At 44.8% G+C, this 19,994-nt stretch overlaps 1 protein-coding gene across 7 annotated transcripts in view; it reads left to right on the forward strand.

Moving 5' to 3' along the window:
* Positions 1-2,864: 2,864 nt before the first annotated feature.
* The window catches only part of WWOX (WW domain containing oxidoreductase), a 1,100,068-nt gene continuing 1,082,938 nt past the window's right edge, over positions 2,865-19,994 (forward strand). For 3 of the 7 annotated variants that reach the window (XM_088476816.1, XM_088476821.1, XM_088476822.1), the window contains exon 1: positions 14,045-14,065. The gene's annotated coding sequence lies outside the window, so the exon portion shown is untranslated. Of the gene's footprint in view, positions 2,886-10,317; positions 10,339-11,980; positions 12,274-12,745; positions 12,812-14,044; positions 14,066-19,994 lie in introns of those variants that run through there. The other 4 variants (XM_088476819.1, XM_088476820.1, XM_088476817.1 and 1 more) reach the window with 4 other exon arrangements.

Below are 19,994 nucleotides of genomic sequence, written 5' to 3' on the forward strand. Positions count from 1 at the left end.
CAGCCCTGCAAAAAAGCATGATCACCAAATGCTGACTATTTGAAATATATGTACAGTACTTGCTTTTAAATGTGTGGCTTCTGCATGTGTGGAGCATTTACCTATTAATTGATGGTACCATATTAATGGTGTTTTTTTTCTAAAAAGAGCAGTCTATATCTATTGTCAATTGGAACAAGTGAAATATTGTGTATATGTCTGCTCAATCTCTGTAAGATATATTCCATTATTGTTTTTCCTTTTTTTTTTATTATTATTATTGGCCAATTTTATTCTTTTTATGATTGTTATTGTATTAATAAATATGTATATTTTATATTGGTATTATTGTGTGGATAATCCTACTGATTGCAGCACTGTCTGTTACTTTTACTATTTCAAACCACTATGGGGTAACCCTGATTTTGTCCCCTCACTCTCAAATTCTTTCTACCTGCTGTGGAAACGAAAGGGATTGGCAGCCAGCTTAGGGACCTGTACAATATTCCCAATTCACAATTTTGCATGTATCTGCAAGTCAGGCACTACATCCAGCGTAAAGTGGATTTTGACTCATATGACTTGCTCTTACATCATGACTCACTAACTCATATTTACTCAATATTTACACTAGCCTCTACTCACAAATTTAAACTAGGTTATTTGTATAATGATCTGTTGATACAAGATATCAGTAAGTTATGGTATAAAGTATGGTCCGCTTGGTCACAAGATTTCCCTGATTTTATATTTTCCAACAGAACCATGAAACAACTCCCATCGATCCTAAAGTGGCTAAAATCCGCTAAACTCCAAGAAATTCATATCAAATTTCTTAAGAGAGCCTATCTTTCCCAAGCGCAATGGAGCAGAATTTACCAATTTAGGGGTCACTCAGACCCGGTCGCGAGCAAAGTTCGCTCGCAAGCGGGTCGATGTTTGGTGAATGCGCATGCACACGACGGAGGGAGTTCCGTCGTGCGCATGCGCGAGACCCGGCGAGCGACGAGAAATACGTCGCTCGGGGTCCCGCACCAAAGGGGGCGTGCTGTCGATGGTGAGTGACAGCACGCCCCCTTTGGTGGGCGTGCCGGGGGCGTGGCGGCCAGACGGAGGCGTTCCCATGGGAATGCCTACCGTCTGAGTCCGGCCCCACTGACATCAGTAATGATGTCAGTGGGAGTGATTTTGGCTCTGATAGAGCCAAAATCACTCCTGGGCTTGCGGCAGCGAGACCCTACCGCAGGGTCTCGTCGCAAGCCCGATGGTCGCGATGGTCAAAGACCATCGCGACCATCATCAGGGACGCTCGCTATAGCTGTGGGTGGTCACCCACAGCTATACGAGCGTCCAGGAGGATGCTCCATTTTCATGGAGGAGGGCCCTGATTCAGAGTGAGCGCTCTGGTCAGAGCGTCCGGCTCTGAATCAGGCCCTTAGACCCTAAGTTTGCTTGTTGTCCAAAATGCTCCTCATTTTCTAGAACTATTATTCACAATATATGGCAATGCTCTAAGATCAGGAAATTTTGGTATAAAATTCATAATTTTGTCCAACAGATTACAAAGAGCAATCTCCCCTTTTCTTGGGAAGCATTTATATTAGCTGCTTTTTCTTCTTGGGCTCCAAATCTAATTCAAAATAAATTGTTGCCATTATTAACGACTATTATAACCCTGGCAAAAAAAAAGATTTTACAGTATTGGCTATCAAAAGGAGTCCCGTCTTTAGAAATGTTAAACTTTGAATTGTTGAATATATTATATTTTGATAGACATGCTGCTCTTTTTGATATTGAGAGGAGAGTCTAGACCTTTATCTTGAAATGGGAAATATATTTAGACTTTCTACCTCCTACAACATCCGATAGTGTTATTAAAGTTTTTGACAATACTACTTGGTCTTTGATGAGACGAATATCTTGACAGTTAAAATCGGTATATAATATTACATTGCAGGATTTATTCCCACTGAGGAATAGCTAACAAAATTCATTATCATTGTATGTTTTTGATGATTGTAAGGCGATTCATTCTATTTCTATTTTTTATTTTATTTTCATTACATTTTGTTTACTGATTGTTATTTTCTTTTTTTTTTTTTTTTATTTGTTTTATTGCATATTATTATTATTTTTGTTTAATTGTATATCTAGTTTACAAATTTTGAGTCTAATAGTATTTACTACCATAAATATGGTTCATATATCTGTTTTTTGGGGGGTATGTTTTAGACTCCTTCCCTCTCCCCATAAAAAGTAAAATAGAAAAAATTCAGATACTCAATATTTCACAGAATGTATGCACTTTATTGCATGTATATTTATTTATTTATTAACAGTTTCTTATATAGCGCAGCATATTCCGTTGAGCTTTACAATTGTCAGCATTAATAGAACAAAACTGGGTAATAACAGACAGATATATAGGTAGGAAGGCCCTGCTCGCAAGCTTACAATGTATATGTTTTCTATGATGCAAGATATACATTTGTTGTAACATTTTATGCATGTATGTAATTTACTGAATTTTGGATATAATAAAAAGATATTAAAAAAAAAGAAAAACACATAGGGGTCTATTTACTAAGACTCTGCGTTAATGCCACTCCTGCTTCACTTGCTACCGCTGTGAAGCAGGAGCTGGCTAAGGCAGCAGTTACTAAAAATAAACCAGCCGAGGAGGGTGAACGTTAAGTCACCCCCTCGATGGTAACAGCTGAGACTCCCTTCCCCTGAAAGCCCTGTGTTACTCACCATCTCCAGGCTCCGTCCGGCAGATTTTTTTTCAACAAACTTTACTTAAAAACGGCCAACCTGACACAGCTGAAGTCCTGCTTCTCCAGTGAGGAGAAGCAGATACCAGCAGCTACAGGAACCCATATCATCGCTGGAGAAGTCAGCAGACGGTAAGTGACATCTCCCCTTAGTAATACCTGGGACACTTAGCGCTGCCATAGGTGTTTATGGCAGCGCTGAGTGCCCTAGGTGCAGTGTGATATTGTAGCCTGCACTTAGCGTTGGGAGGCTGCAGGCAAAGAAAATCCTTTTAGTACATACTGAGCAGCGGTATATACAGGGATTTGATCTGTCTTTAGCATTTTTCCCCCTTTTCTCCCCTTAGTAACTAAACCCCATAATCTAGATAGGTTGTGTGGTATCAATATACCTAGATATTTCAGATGGGTGGGATGCCAAGAGAAATGTAATGAGGACTGGAGTGCCGAAACGGTCTCCACAGAGGCAGTAATATTCAGAGCCGTGGACTTATTATTGTTAATTTTAAAGTTTGAGAGTTGGCTAAAATGGGCAAATTCCCCCATGAGGTTGGGGAGAGATGTTACCGGATTTGTTACGACCGCTAGTAAGTCATCCATGAACAGAGCAAGACGATAATCTTGAGAGCCTACTGTTACACCCGATATGTTGGGATTGCTCCTGATGGCCTTCGCTAAAGCCTCCATGCAGAGCACGAAAAATAAGGGTGATAGAGGACAATCCTGTTGTGTGCCATTAGTAATATGTACAATATCCGAGAGGACCCCATTAACCCTAACCCGTGCTGAGGGCGCTCTATATAGTGAGATAATTTTTTGAAAGAACGAGTCCCCCAAACCCAATCTTTTCAACACTGTCGACATAAAGACCCAGACCACCCGATCAAAGGCCTTTTCTGCGTCCGTGGAGAGAAGTACCATTGGGAAATTATTGGTAGTCGCGTATGCTATTAAATCTATAACCTTAGTGGTATAATTCTTAGCTTCTCTCCCTGGTACAAAACAGACCTGATTGGAATGGACTATATTCGATAACCACTGTTTAAGACGATTAGCCATGAGTTTTGCATGCAATTTAATGTCAATATTTAAAAGTGAGTTAGGTCTATAACTCTCCGGTAAACAAGGATCTTTGCCCTCTTTAGGTATGACAGTTATGTAAGCACCCAGGGACTCGTCCGACAATGGTGTCTCTTCCGAAACTGCTTTACATGCCCTTAGGAGAAGGGGGACCAACCTACCCTGGAAAGCCTTATAATAATTGATGGGAAACCCATCTGGCCCCAGTCTTTTCCCATTGGGGGGTCACTTTAAGAGCCTCAGACAATTCAGTCTCCGTGAAAGGAAGCTCCAGAGCCTGAACTGCCACCTTTGGAAGAGTGGGGAACCCTATATCATTATCATCCAAGTACCTCTGAACCTCCGACTCGTGACACACGACATCTGAGTCCGAACATGTCTGAGTCAAATTATATAGACTTGAGTAGTATATCTGAAATATTTTCGCTATCTCCGAGTCCGAGGAACATAGAGCACCAGTAGAATTCTTGAGTTTTTGTATATAAGTCTGGGACCTCTGTGCCTGAAGGGCTCTCGCCAGCAACTTCCCAGGACGATTTCCCCACTGATAGTATTTATATATACAATGTCCGTACACTTGCCTGACCCCTTCAGATAACAAAGTATTAAGCGCCTCCCTCATTTTTTGTAATTCCACAAATACATCCGAAGCCAATGTACCCCTATGGGCCCGTTCCAAATTCTAAATCTTTGAGAGTAACATATCTCTACATCCAGTTTTCTGTTTTTTTGCGGAAAGATCCCAACTGAATTAGGGATAAGCGGGTTCAGATTTTTGAAATCCGACCCCCCCCGATCCGAGTCGTATCTGAGTCAGGCTCGACTTTTCCCTCCTGACTCGGATCTGAAATCGAGGCAAAACGTCATCATCCCGCCTTCCGGATCTAGCGGGTTTTGGATTCTATAAAAGGTCCCCTTGTCGGTGCCATTTCTCACTCCGGCTGTGGACAGTGAAGAGGGAGGGTGGGAGCTAGGGCTGGCTGGGCTGTGTTATGCTGCTGTTGTCCATAGGGGCTGTGACCACTCAGTCCATAGGGGCTGACTGGGCTGTGTTGTGCTGCTGTTGTCCATAGGGGCTGGCTGGGCTGTGTTGTGCAGTCAGTTGTCCATAGGGGCTGTATCCACTCCAAAGTCTATAGGGGCTGGCTGGACTGTGTTGTGCAGTGTCTCATAAAGGCTGTAGTCCTAGAGGGGTGCTGCAGTGTTGTTCAGGGGCTATCTGTGAATCAGGGGTTCTCCCCAAAAGTGCACTCCAAAAAAAAATGAATTATTTTTTTTCTGTGTTTGTGAATTGTGTGCGCAGTAGCCGCACGTTCATCAACAAAGTAGCGCCAAGCGTGCGCCTGTGTCATAAATCAAGGGCCAGCTGGCTTGTCCGTTAAAGGGTGCTGTAACCCCCAAAGTACACTCCAAACAAAATAAAAAATTATTTTCTGTGTTTGTGAATTGTGTGCACTGTGGCCGCACGTGCACCAACAAAGTAGCGCCAAGCGTGCGCCTGTGCCATAAGTAAAGGGCCGGTTGGCTCTTCCTTTAAAGGGTGCTGTAACCCCCAAAGTGCACTCAAGAAAAAAAAAAAAATTTCTGTGTTTGTGAATTGTGTGCACTGTACGTGCATCCTCAAAGCAGCAGCGCCAAGCATGCGTCTGTCTGTTAAAGGGTCGTGTAACCCCCAAAGTGCGCTCCAACAAAAATAAAAAAATCTTCTTTTTTTCTGTGTTTGTGTGTGAAATGTATGTGCAGTAGCCGCACCTGCATCCCTCAAAGTAGCAGCGCCAAGCGTGCGTCTGTCTGTTAAAGAGTGGTGTAACCCCCAAAGTGTACTCTACAAAAAAAAAAAATTCTTCTTTTTTTCTGTCTTTGTGAAATGTGTGCACTGTAGCTGCACGTGCATCAACAAAGGAGCGTCTCCAAGCGTGCGCCTGTGTCCCATAAGTCTGTTAAAGGGTGGTGTAACCCCAAAGTGCTCCAAAAAATAAAATATTTTTTTTTTCTGTGTTTGTGACTTGTTTGCGCTATAGCCGCACGTGCATCAACACAGCAGCAGTGCCAAACGTGCGCCTGTGTCATAAGTCAAGGGCCGGTTTGGACATCTGGTCCTTGTCACTGCATATGATACTGTCACCACTGACAGAATGGTGGAGGATTACATTGGTGACAGCATCCAAGTATGGATGTCAGACAGTCCGTACCTGTACTGGCAGGAAAAAGAGGCAATTTGGAGGCCCCTGTACAAACTGGCTCTATTTTACCTGAGTTGCCCCCCCTCCAGTGTGTACTCCGAAAGAGTGTTTAGTGCAGCCGGGAACCTTGTCAGCGAAAGGCGTAGGAGGTTGCTTCCACAAAATGTGGAGAAGATGATGTTCATAAAAATGAAGTATCAATTCTTCCAGGGAGGCCAGCCTCCAGAACGTACAGAGGGACCTGTGGTGGTGGATTCCAGCGGGGACGAATTAATACTCTGTGAGGATGAGGATGTACACAACACTGAAGAGGGTGAAGAATCAGTGGATGAGGAGGATGAGGACGACATCTTGCCTCCGTAGAGCCAGTTTGTGCAGGGACAGATTAATTGCCAGCTTGTTTTGTGGGGGCCCAAACAAACCAATCATTTCAGCCACAGTCGTGTGGCAGAACCTGGCGCTGAAATGATTGGTTTGTTAAAGTGTGCATGTCCTGTTTATACAACATAAGGGTGGGTGGGAGGGCCCAAGGACAATTCCATCTTGCACCTCTTTTTTTTCTTTGCATTATGTACTGTTTGGGGCCTAGTTTTTCAAACTGCCATCCTGTCTGCAGTGTCAAACTGCCATCCTGCCATCCACTGCAGTGTCACTCCTAGATGGGCCACGTGTTTGTGCCGCCCACTCGTGTCGCTTAGCATAGTCATCCAGCTACCTCGGTGCAACCTTTTGGCCTCAAAACAATATTGTGAGGTGTTCAGAATAGACTGGAAATGAGTAGAAATTAATGTTATTGAGGTTAATAATAGCATAGAAGCAGAAAAACCTACAAATTCTGTGATTTTAGCTGTTTTTATGCTTTTTTAAAAAAAAAATACAGATCCAAAACACAAAACCCAAGACCCAAAACACGGAAGGGTGGTTTTCGCAAAACCAATCCAGCTCCAAAACATGAAGAAAGATCCAGATCCAAAACCAAAACACAAAATACGAAAAGTGGCCGGTGCACACCACTAAATTGAATACATCTGCCTCCGATGACACACTTGTGAGCCTCCTAGCAGTTACGTTGGAAGAAATGTATTGATCAATGGCATCTAAGATTTGTGTTCTACAACTGATATCTCTTAGGAACTGTTCGTTGAACACCCAACGCTAGTGGCAAGGCTGAGAACAGTTAGGTCGTATTAATAAGGATAATGGGGTCGTGGTCCGAGCCAATAATCTGGCCAACAGTGGCATCTGCCAATAATTCAAGATGGGAATGGCTAACAAAAAAATAATCAATACGGGAGTATAACCTATGGGGTGGGGAATAGAATGTATAATCCCTGGCAGCAGGGTGAAGCAACCTCCAGGAATCCACTAGCTGAAACTCATGGAGGATCACTCTAAATCGACGAGCCTCCCTGAGGGAAGATTTTGGGGCCCCAGAAGAAGTATCCAACTGGGGCTCCAAAGCCCAGTTAAAGTCACCACCTACAATCAAGACACCTTCCAAATGGGATTTGATGGTCTGTAAGGTCTCACGTAGATAATGTGATTGTCCTGTGTTAGGTAAATAGAGTTTCACTAAAGTGTATCGCTGTCCAGTTATCGTGGTCTTAACAAGAGGTCCTCTACGAGCTGCGGGTCCTGGCATCGGCAAGTGCACATACACCTGCCGATGCTGGGAGCGACAGTGGGGGCCATGCTGCATTTGGGAGCATGGCCCCCGCTGACGATATTGCCTGTCGGACCTGCATGCGGGAACGTGCATCTTCAGCGACACAGCCGGTACACACTGACCGATGTGAACGACACATCGTCTAGTGTGTACCCTGCTTAAGGCTCCCTATTTGCGGTCGTATTTGGAGCTGCACCCAGCGACTTACTAACTAGAGTTTGGTAAGAATTTGGTCTCTACGCTGCCTTATTATTTGAAATAGATTTGACCCCTTGCAATTATGAATGTTACCTATTGTGTATATTTAGCTGGGTGTGGTGCAAAAGGTTACATTCACAATGTCGACATGTGAAATGTCGTCATTGACATGTCAACACTGCCAGAATCTCGACAGTCGGCATGTAATTTTTCATGCTTTTAAGCCCTAGCCCTAACCGCAGCATAATCCTAACCCTATGTTTTTTGTTGGAAAAGCTGCTTTGTATTGTTTATTGATAATTGCATGATTGATAGCATTGCTACTAAAACATCAGCTCAGAGACTTAGGGCCGTATTCTATTTAAGGCGAAATGTCGGAACCGGTGATATCATCGTGAGGTCATTTTCGCCTATTTCAATTATCTCCGTATTCAATTACATTGACTTTTCACCGGTGGGGATAAGTTTTCACCAGTCTTTTGCTGGCGAACAAAAGTGCAGAATTGGGGTTTAGGGGTGCAGGCTTAAAAAAAATAGCCTGCACCCCCTGGGAATGGGATATTGTCAAAAAGAAAAGTAAAAAAAATCGGGACACCCCAAAAAAATGTCCTTTAAATATGGGGTGAAAAAAAAAAAATACAGAACACACTTATAAAAAAGTCAAATTAAATCAAGAGGGGTTCCCTTATATGCGGCAGGTGTTTTCTTCATTGCCGGAGTAGCGGCAGGTGGATTTTTTTAAGAATTTTTAAAAATCATTTTCATGTACCCCAAATTTGATGGAACAAGTTATTTAAAAGAAAAAAACCTAAGTGCTATTCTTCACTACTTCCTCAATAGCCACATTTATGTACCTGCTGCGGCTATTACAATCCCCGACTTCCTTCAGACTAAAATTGGGGTACCCATAGTGAACCCCCATGTCTGGACATCTTTAGGGGGACCCAGGGACATTTCCCAAATTTTTGCCGATACTTACCTTTCCGCCGGCTCCCGTTTTCGCTGCTTCCAAATTTAATATGGGGATAAAGCGGGCATGCGTCCGATACTTTATCCCCGGATAACCGCCGATGTGGAGCAAAAATGCCAGCATGGACTTTTTTTCGCTCCCTAATTGAATATGGCCCTATATCTGCCACTTACACTGTGTGAAAACATTTTTTATTTATTTGGGCAACAGTGCCCATCTTGGTTGCAGAAGGCATGTGTAGCTGGCAGCCGCAAAATAAATACCCCCTGTCTAGTGCTACAATTTGTGACAAAATAATTCACGGCTTTGGATTTTCAGCCAAAAAATAAATACTGTGCCGCGTGGAATGGCAACAAAGGGAAGTTCTTGCCATTGTATACCTAAGAATAATTTAGATCTTTGCGCTCGCCATATATACTGCCCAATGCAGTGGATACAGCCCTTGATGCCAGCCTAACAATCTCCTTCATGTTAGCACATAAAACCCTGTGCCATGATAACAGCTTCTTGTTGGCGTGTCTAGTCCTGTGCCACCATACCAGTCCCCTGTCCATAGAGCAGGGCACTCAGCACAGTGAGGGGCTGCTTTCGAGCTCTTTGTTCATCACATGGATTTAGTTGCTATGTGTCACATTTTATTTGCCCTCCATATAATGCACAAAGAGCCCAATCACTATGGGCGGGTGGTGCCCTTATCTGTAATAATGAGTACAGTACACTACTACTGTAATCCCAGGAAAATAATATAATTTACCATTGGTACTAAATCTTTACGCCTAACAACTCAATACTGACACACAGAACTACACCAACCGGTATACCATGACTAATTACATCACAAGAGAGTTTGATTGTACATTAAATGTCACGGCTTGGCGCGGGCTTGGACCCGGAGTGGAGTCGGATGCAGAATGGAGGCTAGTTTGCTGGAACTGAAAGGCAACCAGTCTTAATGGAGTATGACTCATGAGGTGACTAGGTACACGGAGGGCAGTTCAGCTGAAGGGACGTGGACTGTACTCAGCGACTGGGGTCGGCTGGTCCGCAGCTGGTAGCGGGTACAGGTGGCAAGCTGGTACACAGGGCTGGAGCGGTACAGAGCTATGAGGTGGTTACACTGAGACACTCTGGAACTGCAGCACGTACGGAGCAAGGAAGCACAGGAACTAGCTCACAGCATACGCTGTGAAAGACGTTGCACTGGCAACTAGAGGACCTCTTGACAGCCCTTTAGTACCCTCAGGTAGTGCAGGATTGGTTGCTAGCATTCCCTGGGCAGCTGTGACCTGATTGGCTCCAACCAGACACCTGACCAGAATCCAAGATGGCCGCTCCCAGCAGTCTCCAGCACAGAAGTGCTGTCAGTCACACCTGCTCATACCTCTCTCCAGATGGGCACCCTCAGTCTGTGGAGACCCCCTGTGCCCAGCGTCGCTCTCCAGGACACAGCTCCACCACCAGAGGGACCGCGCCAGAGCTCCCGGCAAGGTAAGAGCCGCGACCCTGGCAGCCTGACAGCCCGGATCGTGACATTAAATCCCCATACCCATTAAATTCTTATAAGACACATTGGGAGGTATTTATCAAATCTTGAGGCTCAACTGAACAGGCAAGAGTCCACCCACGAGCAAGTGTTGCTACATGCCATACTTATGTTTACCTCGGACTTGTGGTTTTTGTTGCAGCGGCAACTCGCCCCCATACCTCTATTTGAATTGACTCCTTAGAGCCAAAATTGCCCACAACAACCAATCAGTTTCTAGCAATCTTTTATCCTTACTTGACTACCCTCCCGATTCGGCCAGGAGCCTCCCGAAAATCGGGTGCTGCTCCCGGTCCCCCGGAAAGGCAGGCAACCCCCTCCTGAATCGGGTCATTTTGGCCCCGCCCTCTGCTTCACAATGCCGGTAATATCGACATTGTGTAGTGGGGGGCGGGGTCATAAAGGCACAATCGAGTGGCCATGCCCCAGCTCCACTCACAAATGCAGGCAAGCTGTCCGCCCCCGCTATGCCAATCTGGCTGCTCCCTCCCTTAAGGTGCAGCCAGTATGCAAACCTCCCAACTTTTGAAGAGAGGGATGTGGGACCCTTCGCGCGCCGAAAAGGGGTGGAGCTTTCCAAAAAGGGGTGGAGCCTCATGGCAACCCCCCCGTGTTCGTCACTATAGGAGGCGTGTCCAGCACTCTCCGAGATGCTGGGCAGCCCCCTAGGCTCTCCCTACGCTAGTGAACGGATGCCGTGCGATGCGCACGGCATCTGTTCACCTTCTACACACCCGCTGCTCTGCTATGCAGAGCAGTGGGTGTGCTCTCCCCAACTTCCCCCCCACTGAGGGACACTGTGGCCCGCGCGTGGGACAGCGGGATTGTCCCGCTGAATGTGGGACAGTTGGGAGGTATGAGTATGTCGGCAACCCTACTTTTATCTAGCACACTATGACAAAAGCTTATTGGTTGCTATGGGAAACTTTATCTCTCCTGAAGGTTTGATTCATCTCCCCCTTAAATATAATTTTATTTGCAATGTTTAAAAAATTAAAGCATTAGTACCCCCCCTGTCCTTGTCTTATCCTTCTGTACCTCTCTTCCCTCAGTCTTGTATTTGGTTATGAAACTATAATAGAAACTAATAATGAAAAAAATAATTAAAATGAAAGCAAGCACTGGATTGGCTCCTATGAGCAGGAGCCCAGCTATATTGTTGCCACTGGCGTGGTTAGTTGTGCCATGCATAGCGCGAGACGCGCACCTGCGAGTGAATACGTGCACTGCATACGTGATCGCGCCTCCATAGGAATGCATGGTGCAATCGCAGTCCGCGCTACAGCGCATGCAGGCACGGGGAATCGCATGGCACAATGTATGCGCACGTTTGTGACGCAATCAGCCACAATGTAACTGGGCACATGTGTACATATCCTCAATTGCAGTATTTAATAGTTATGGATCTGTACATATACGTGTAGTATTTGCATTCTGCAAAATGCAGCTTTCGCTGTACAGTGTGACTGGTGCAGAAGTTCTCCTCTGTCAGATGAGCACATAGGAACTCTAAGCAGAGGCCATGTTGCCAGTGGGAGCTCATTACTAGAACACAGGAAGTGTAGTGAAGCCAGTGCTGCATAGAATTTGATTCTGTGCTCAGTACATGTGTGCATCCTGCAGTCAGTGCTCCTTATACACACACACACTGTTTCTTCTGTTTAACAGGGATTGTTGCCTTTTATTGGAGGAATATCTTCCCCTCCCTCACCTGCAGCTATCAGTTTGTGGAGCTGATGCTCAGTTGATCCCAGAGGAATATCAGTCATAGAGAGGCTTTGTCCCCAGGAGCTTACAATCTAGTGGCAGTGCGTGGGAAAGTGAATTGGTGCAAACTCTACTGAGCCTGGAGCTTGAACTGCAATCAGCATCCTCAGAAGGCAAGTGCCTTACCCTCTAAGCTCCTGTTTTCCTATGCACAGTAATAATAATTATACCAGCCAAACATGATTATAGAGATCACATAGACCTGTACATTGCTGTGGGTGTCAGTGTACCTAGGATTGCAGTAAAATGATTTAAAGTACAGTATTCGGTAATAAACATTTAACCCTTTCAGTGCTGAAATTGTCTTTTACTGTGGGGAGAGCCCAAGTACTTTATTATTTTAAGATTTTTAATTGTCTATGTCTGGTTCAGAGTTTTAGTTGAACACATTAAATATTGATAGCGCTAAACTTGGTACTTGTTAAATATAGGGGTGCAGCACTTTACACAGGGGACGAGCTGTGCAGGAACCTGCCTTGTGTTCTCTGCTGTGTCTTTTCCCCCTCTGCAGAAGCTTTGTGTCTCCCCTCTTTCCACTGGTTAAACAAATCCATGGAATCTCGGTGGAGTTCATGTCCGAAGGCTCCTACATTTCACGGCACCCATATAATTAACAAGAACCCTTCATTTTGATTTGCAAAATGCATGGAGGTACATTTATGAATTCTGGCGCACATGTAACCTTGCAAAAATGCTCTGTAGACCCACAGGAACCTATCTCATGTTGTCACCAAGTGTCTTGGTGATGCCGAACCATTTTTTGGAGCCTGGGGGTGGTGCATGCACAGTGAGGTCCCACTTGAGCTATGGGGCCCAGTGGTAAAGAGTTGTGTGTCTGGTGGTAGTCTAGGTAATTAAAGCAAATATTATAGCGGTTGCTATGTGTAAGCGCCATAACTGCATAGCGTCTAATGCATTGTAGTTCTTTGTCATTTACACACGCCCAAACTGGCAGTCATTGGTTCTGCGTTCATGCTCTGTATATAGTTCTCTGTTATGTTGCATAGATAAGGGCTAAATTAAGTTAGTATTCAATGATTTTCATGGCAGTGCTGTGGTTAGCATTGCTGTCTTACAGCACTGGATCCATGGGTTCAGTTCTGACAAGATATATGTAGAGTTTGTGTGTTCTCCCCGTGTTTGTTATCTTCTAGGTCAGTGGTGCTCAAACTCTGTCCTCAGGACCCCAAATAGTTCACGTATTCCAGGTCACTCAGCAGATGCACAGCTGTACTCATTACTCACTGACACATTTTAAAAGATCCACAGGTGGAGCTAATTATTCCACTTGTGATTCTGTGGGGAGACATGGAAACATGCATTGTTTGAGGACCGAGTTTTAGAACCTCTGCTCTAATGGTGCGTACACACGTAGCGATTTTAACGATATCGTTACCGTTATCTTTCAAATCGTTCTTTTAAGTGGTCCCTACCAACTTACCTTCGACCAGCGATGCGCGACCACGTAAGGACGATAGCGATATCATCCATCGACCGTGCATGCCGGTCAACTTGCTCGATTTTGAGAGAGTTACTATAGGGACCCACGATCGCAGATCGCTATAGTCGGCGATAAGTTGGTAGTGTGCTGGATGATCGATATCAGGGAGGGTGTGTACGCACCATTAGTTCGTGTTTCCCAACTCCAGTCCTCGGGGAGACCCACAGTGCATATTTTAGAGATCCCCTAGTTGGTGCACAGGTGTATTCCTTTGTGGCTGACGCATTCTAAAACATCCACAGGTGGAGGTAATTATTTCACTTGTGATAATGAGATCTGTATATCATGCACTATCCCTGAGGACTTTAATTGGGAAACACTGTTTTAGGTCTTAGGTTCCTCCCACATTCCAAAAACTACTTGGCTCATGACAAGATGGATGGTAGTGTGTATTTGTGTGATAGGTAATTTAGCCTGCAAGCTCCATTGGGACATGCACTGCTATGAATATGGTAGAGCTATACAAATGTATTTTAATAAAAAGTTGAGTTCCAGGAAATTAGTATCCAACATGAAGTGTTATCAGGGGCTCCTGGCACAAATGCGAGAGAATGAATCTAGTGCTCAGTTCTGTCCAACAGTCTCCTGTGCTAATCACCCGTGCACCTGACCTCACCTAGGAGCAGAATGTTCCTCACTGTTTTGTCTGTGGCATGAAAGCTGAACAGTGGAAGGAGGTGTATCAGTTAGAGGTTGTACTTAATCTGTATCTTCTTTGCAAAATATTTTATATTTTGTTTGACATAAACTGTTTATTATTTATGTCATGGAATTGTTGTGTTTTGTCTTTTTTTTTAAAAATTGTATCATGTTAGATATACAGTCTGTAGTTCAACAGATTTAGTACAGCCTAGGGAGGCCAATCCCTCCCCGTTTTTCAATCCCGGGATTCGGGTTTGAAAAGAAAACTAAATCCCGGGAATCCCAGGAAACCCGGGATTGACCTGGTTTAAAAAAAAAAAAAAAAACATTTATGGCCAATATCAGGATTGGAGGATTCCAATCCCGGGATTCAATCCTGGCAATTTTTAGGCCGAAATCCTGGGATTGGCCTCCCTAGTACAGCTGATGGTTATCCGCAGAATAAGGAACGTGGCATGGGGTAATATTAGGGGTTTGAGTGTTTCAGGTTTGTTTTATAAGATTTTAGCAAAAATGTAAATGAGAACACTTGTATGTTAGTTTTGTTATGGTGGGTACACTCGACACGGTGTGTTCCCAGTGACGGCACAATACATTGCGGTGGACGATGGCGCGATATGTAGTTATATGCTGCATTTAGTAGCATGGCGTCATTCATCTCCTCGTCCCATGTAATAATGATAGCAGTCTGTACATTTTAGGGGATATTCAATTAAGCTCATTGGGGTAGATGTAAGATAGCGGCACTTAACGTGCCGCTAAAACGCCTCCTGCTTCGCCTCTTTACCAAGGCGAAGCAGGAAGCACCACCGATGAGATGTAAGAACATCTCATCGGCTGGAGAGGGGGAGCGTTAACTCCCCCCTCCGGCGCTACCCGCTGGAGACAGCAGCGCATCAGCCTTGTGTCTAGCGCCTCTATCATTTACCGCCCAGAACCCCGATCATACATCGGGAAGAAGCGGTATCAGCGCACATAACGTGCGCTGATACCGCTTCTAGGCTTCATACATCTCCCCCCCATGATCCATATAGATGTGAGCAAGAATCAGCAACATTTTGCATGTAATATGCACTCAGCCCTAGCGGGAGCTGGCATCTAGCTGAATCAGCCCCTTTACTGTATGTGGTGGGTAGTGCGCCTGTCCAACAGCAAAATAAATATACTGTATGTTGAAATGGGAATTGGTATGAATTACCGCCGGTTCAAATCCCGACAGCGGCTGCCCGACATGGGTGAAAATCCTGATCGTCCCCAGGTAAGTACTTACTAACCTAACCTCCCGCCCTAACCCTCCTTAGGGGTGCCTAACCCTAAACCTTCCCCCAGTGCCTAACCCTAATCTACCCTCTAAGTGCCTAAACCTAACCGCCCCTTCCCCGCCGCCTAACCCTGTCCCCCCCGGGGGTGCCTAACCCAAACCTCCCGGGGTGGTGCCTAACCCTAAGTCCCCCGGAGCCCTAAACCTAACCCTCTCCCCCCCGCAGCTGTCCGCGCTCGGTGCCCGGCATCCCTTTGAGCGGGATGCCGGTCTTCCGGCGTCGGTAAAATGACAGGCATCTAGATTTAGACACCTGTCATTTAACCCTCGCCGGGATAAAACAGTCGGGAAGCCGGCCATCGGGATTACGTCCGCCGGCTTCCCGACTGCATAACGTTGAAATGTTTGCAGCTAGCAACACTGTATTAAAGCATCAAATATAGGGACAGCACCCATTTAAAAGGACACCTCCTCCTTGTAAAAAATTGTTTCAAAAACTCTCCCCCTTTGGCTGCATTGGAGGAGGACATGAGTTGCAGAACCCCAGGCCACTGGCTTAATAGCGTTTGGGAGTCTCAGCTTGGTAACTATTTGCCCTGACAATCTAAAATAAAGTCGCCTCATTGGGAAGCATCGCAGAATTAGGAGACGCTGATGAGCCGCTACACAAACCTGGGGAAACTATTTTATTCATAACACTTTCATACATTGTTCAGTATATTTAACCAGACCTGAATACATTTCATACATATTAATAACCAAGAGTAAAGGACGAGGCCCTTGTAATTATGAATAATTAGGGGCACGTAGGGGCATATCTACTGAGCAGTGGATTTTCAAAACCCTGGATCTCTACAGATTGTGCCATATTTAACCGGGCAGTAATAGTAAATACAAAACCAGCTTTGCGTGAAGTATTATTGGGCCTGTATCAGAGATGCACACATGGCCTGCCCCTGCTGCGATCCTGTACACAGCATACTTCCGAAAATACGCTAATGACTCAGCCGGTGTTGTATACACAGACACGCCCACCATGGGCTCCCACATCCGCGGCTTGCATACAAATGCAATAACATTGGTACAAAGGTCGCACATGGATCCTCAGAGCAAGCCTATACTGTGTCATAGTGGTCGTCTCACCTAAGGCGCCGGGGCCTCTCCACCTGCCTACACGTGCAGAGGCTCATTAGGGCACACTCAGAACATGTTCCTGGCACGCCTGTGTTTTACTAACCAGTCACTTGCAAATAAATTCTCTCTGCGACCGTCATAGCTAACCAATCGCTGCACGTGCACATTAACAGAATATCGCTCTACTACACACAATGTTGACATTGCATGCATCTCTAAATCATGTTGGCCTTTTTAACTTCTTACCTGTGGGTGCATCGTTTGCTACCACGCGAGGCTATGCGTTACCTGACATGGTCTCAAACAATGCTACCTGTCAGAAATGCACAATAGGCGGCTGACAGAAGATCATCTTCCGGCAGCCACCAATCTGACTTGCGGTGAGGTTAATGACTGGGGTGGCACGCGTGAAGATGGGTCTGAGTGCTGGGAGCCTGTCTCACCCCCTACTCACTGTAACTCTCCCCTCACTACACTAAGCTTCAGTGTCCATTCATTCTCATACCTGCATCACTCTGTCTTCTCTTGCTGCTGCTGACTGAGCTCGATCTCTAAACACTGTGGAACACTTCCTGGTCACAAGACAAATCCAAGGTGTCAATCAGTGCTCAAGGCACGCCCCCCCCCATACTGAGAGGCATGCCTCTATTAGCTCTATTTCTGTGCAACTTACTTCCCGTGGTGTGGCCCCGCTCCCAGCTCTGCAAGCAGTGTCTGATTATACAGCAGCGAGGCTGAGCTGTTGCTGCCTCATTTTTCGTCACCTTGCGTTTTACCTGGCAGCAGCTCAGAGGACAGCCTCTGGGGAAATAAGCTACAATGTTCCAATCATCGATATATTCTGATATATCAATAAACAATATAATATATATATATTTTTTTTCAATAAAATTGTTTTGGATAAGTTACAAATAGCAGTTCTTGACCTAATTCAATAGGAATAGAAAAAAGACAATTTATGAGTGGTTTTTGGAAAAAAAAGAAAAATTTGTCAGACAGTGGTTAAATCTAATACAGGTTTAGTATCCCCATATCCAAAATGCTTGGGACCAGGGATATTTTGAATATCTGAATATTCTATATTTTGGAATATTTGCATACTATCATGAAATATTTTGGGAATAGGACCCAAATCTTAACAGAGAATACATGTATGTAATATATATATATCCATTATACACACAGTCTGCAGGTAATTTTATACAATATTTTCAATAATTTTGTGACTCAAAGTTTTTGTACATACATGAAATTCATTTGTTTCATTTACACCTTATACACAGAGACTGAAGGTAATGTTATATTTTATTTTCAATAATTTTGTGCCTTAAACAAAGTTTGTGTACATTGAACCATCAAAAAGCAAAAGTGTCACTATCTCAGTCATTCTAAAAAAATTCTGTATTTCGGAATATTCCGTATTTTGGAATATTTGGATATGGGAGACTCAACCTGTAGGCACAATTTGTGAAACTCTAGAATTTTGAAAATCCACTGCTAAGTAAATATGCCACTTAGTTATAACAAACAGACGTGGCAGGTCTGTGAAACAAGGACTAGTCCCACTGTCAGCATTAAAGCAGGCATAGACCCCCAAACAATAAATAGAAGCTATTGGAGAGAGGAGGAGGGGGGAGAGAATTGAGGAGGATGAAATGGAGAATAGGGGTGGGACGGCAATTAAATAAGAATATCCCAGAAACAGGTTATAAAGCATACTTGCCAACCTCTGGGCTGTCCCCTCCAGGTGGGGGCAGCCAGGTCAGCACTGGGGGGGCTGGGTTAGAGGGGGCCGTGATGCGGATAGGTGGGAAGCCTGGAGTGGTGGTGTAATGTGATGGCACTTTTGCATTATCGTGGCCAACCCACTACACAATGCCGCAATAGATGGCATTGTAAAGCAGGGACGGGGCCATGATGACGTAATTCAGCTGAATTGCATCATTCCTGCCCGGACCGCCAACTTCACTTGGGAAGTGGGCAACCTCAGGCGACTTCGGGAGACCCGCCCACTCTTCTGGGCGTCTGGGAGCGCCACACGATTTTCGAGAACCTCCCAGACGATCCAGGAGAGTAGGCAAGTCACATAATAAATAGTAGCTAAAATAAAATGGTATGAGATGCCCGGTGCTCGAGATCCCGGTGGTCAGAATCCCGATGCCAGCATCCTGACCAGGTTAGAATGCCGATGCCCATAGGTAAGTAAGCCTAACCTAACCCCTGACCCTCCCTCCCTGCAGCCTAAACCTAATGTCGGACAACAGCCGGATTCATCAGGCATAAAGTTCATCTGCTGTGCTTGAGCTCTCTGCTTATTCATTTTAAGGGGATTTCCTGGAGCTGAGTGCAGCCAGCGCATAATGAGAGGATGAAATGGAACTAATGCTTGTTGGTTCTCAAGAGTCATAATATCTCACTAATGCTGGGCATATACTGTCCAATCATCGCTCTGGGCAGCCGATAATCATCTGTTCATGCCGATAGCTGAACAGTTTATTGCCATGCCCGAACAGTAATTGTCGGACATGATGAAATCATCCAGCATGTCCGATAGATCCACATCTGGCAGTGTCTGCCCTGCCTCAGCTGGGTCGCCCAACGCTTTCCCTGTTCCTTCACAGGGGAGCAACGGGGAAATGTTTTCTACCCAAGGGAAGAACACCGATATGGCGGCTATACACTATGAAATATCTCGGTGTTTGGCTTTCACCTTGTCAGATAAGATGTCTGTCGGCCTGACACTGTATGCCCAGCTCTAGAAACACCTGCATCCATAGATCCTCAGTACTAAGGTCTCTATATAATTATCTCAATTTATGTCTTTGAGATTTAAGGAAAGACAGTGTGTCTGGTGGGGGCCATTGCAGTTTATCATTTAGGGACATTACAAAATGTGAATTTGGTATATAGCAGTTCCCCTTCAATTGCTGAAAGGTCAAAAGCACTCCTCCTGGGTGAAACACACATCTGATTGAGTCTCTAGACCCATATATTTTCCAAAGTGCAACACATTTACTTTTTTCCAAACCGGACACAAAGGCATTATTAACCCAAATTTTAGTGTATATATAGTATTATTATCGTTTATTTATATGGCTGGGTGTACAAGTGTTCCGCAGCGCCTTACACAGTACGTATCCAAAAAAGTGACTAACAGTAGAATACAATGCATAATATACATTGCTACATTGGTGACCATAACACCCAAATAAGCAACCAAGTGTTACTGTAGGTGCCTTAGTGGGGAGTAAGAAGTAGATGAAAATAAAGTTCGTAGAAACATAAGAGGGTAGAGG

Source organism: Taudactylus pleione, unplaced genomic scaffold (genome assembly GCF_031769625.1).
Source record: "Taudactylus pleione unplaced genomic scaffold, aTauple2 ptg000195l, whole genome shotgun sequence".
Lineage (NCBI taxonomy): Eukaryota > Metazoa > Chordata > Amphibia > Anura > Myobatrachidae > Taudactylus > Taudactylus pleione.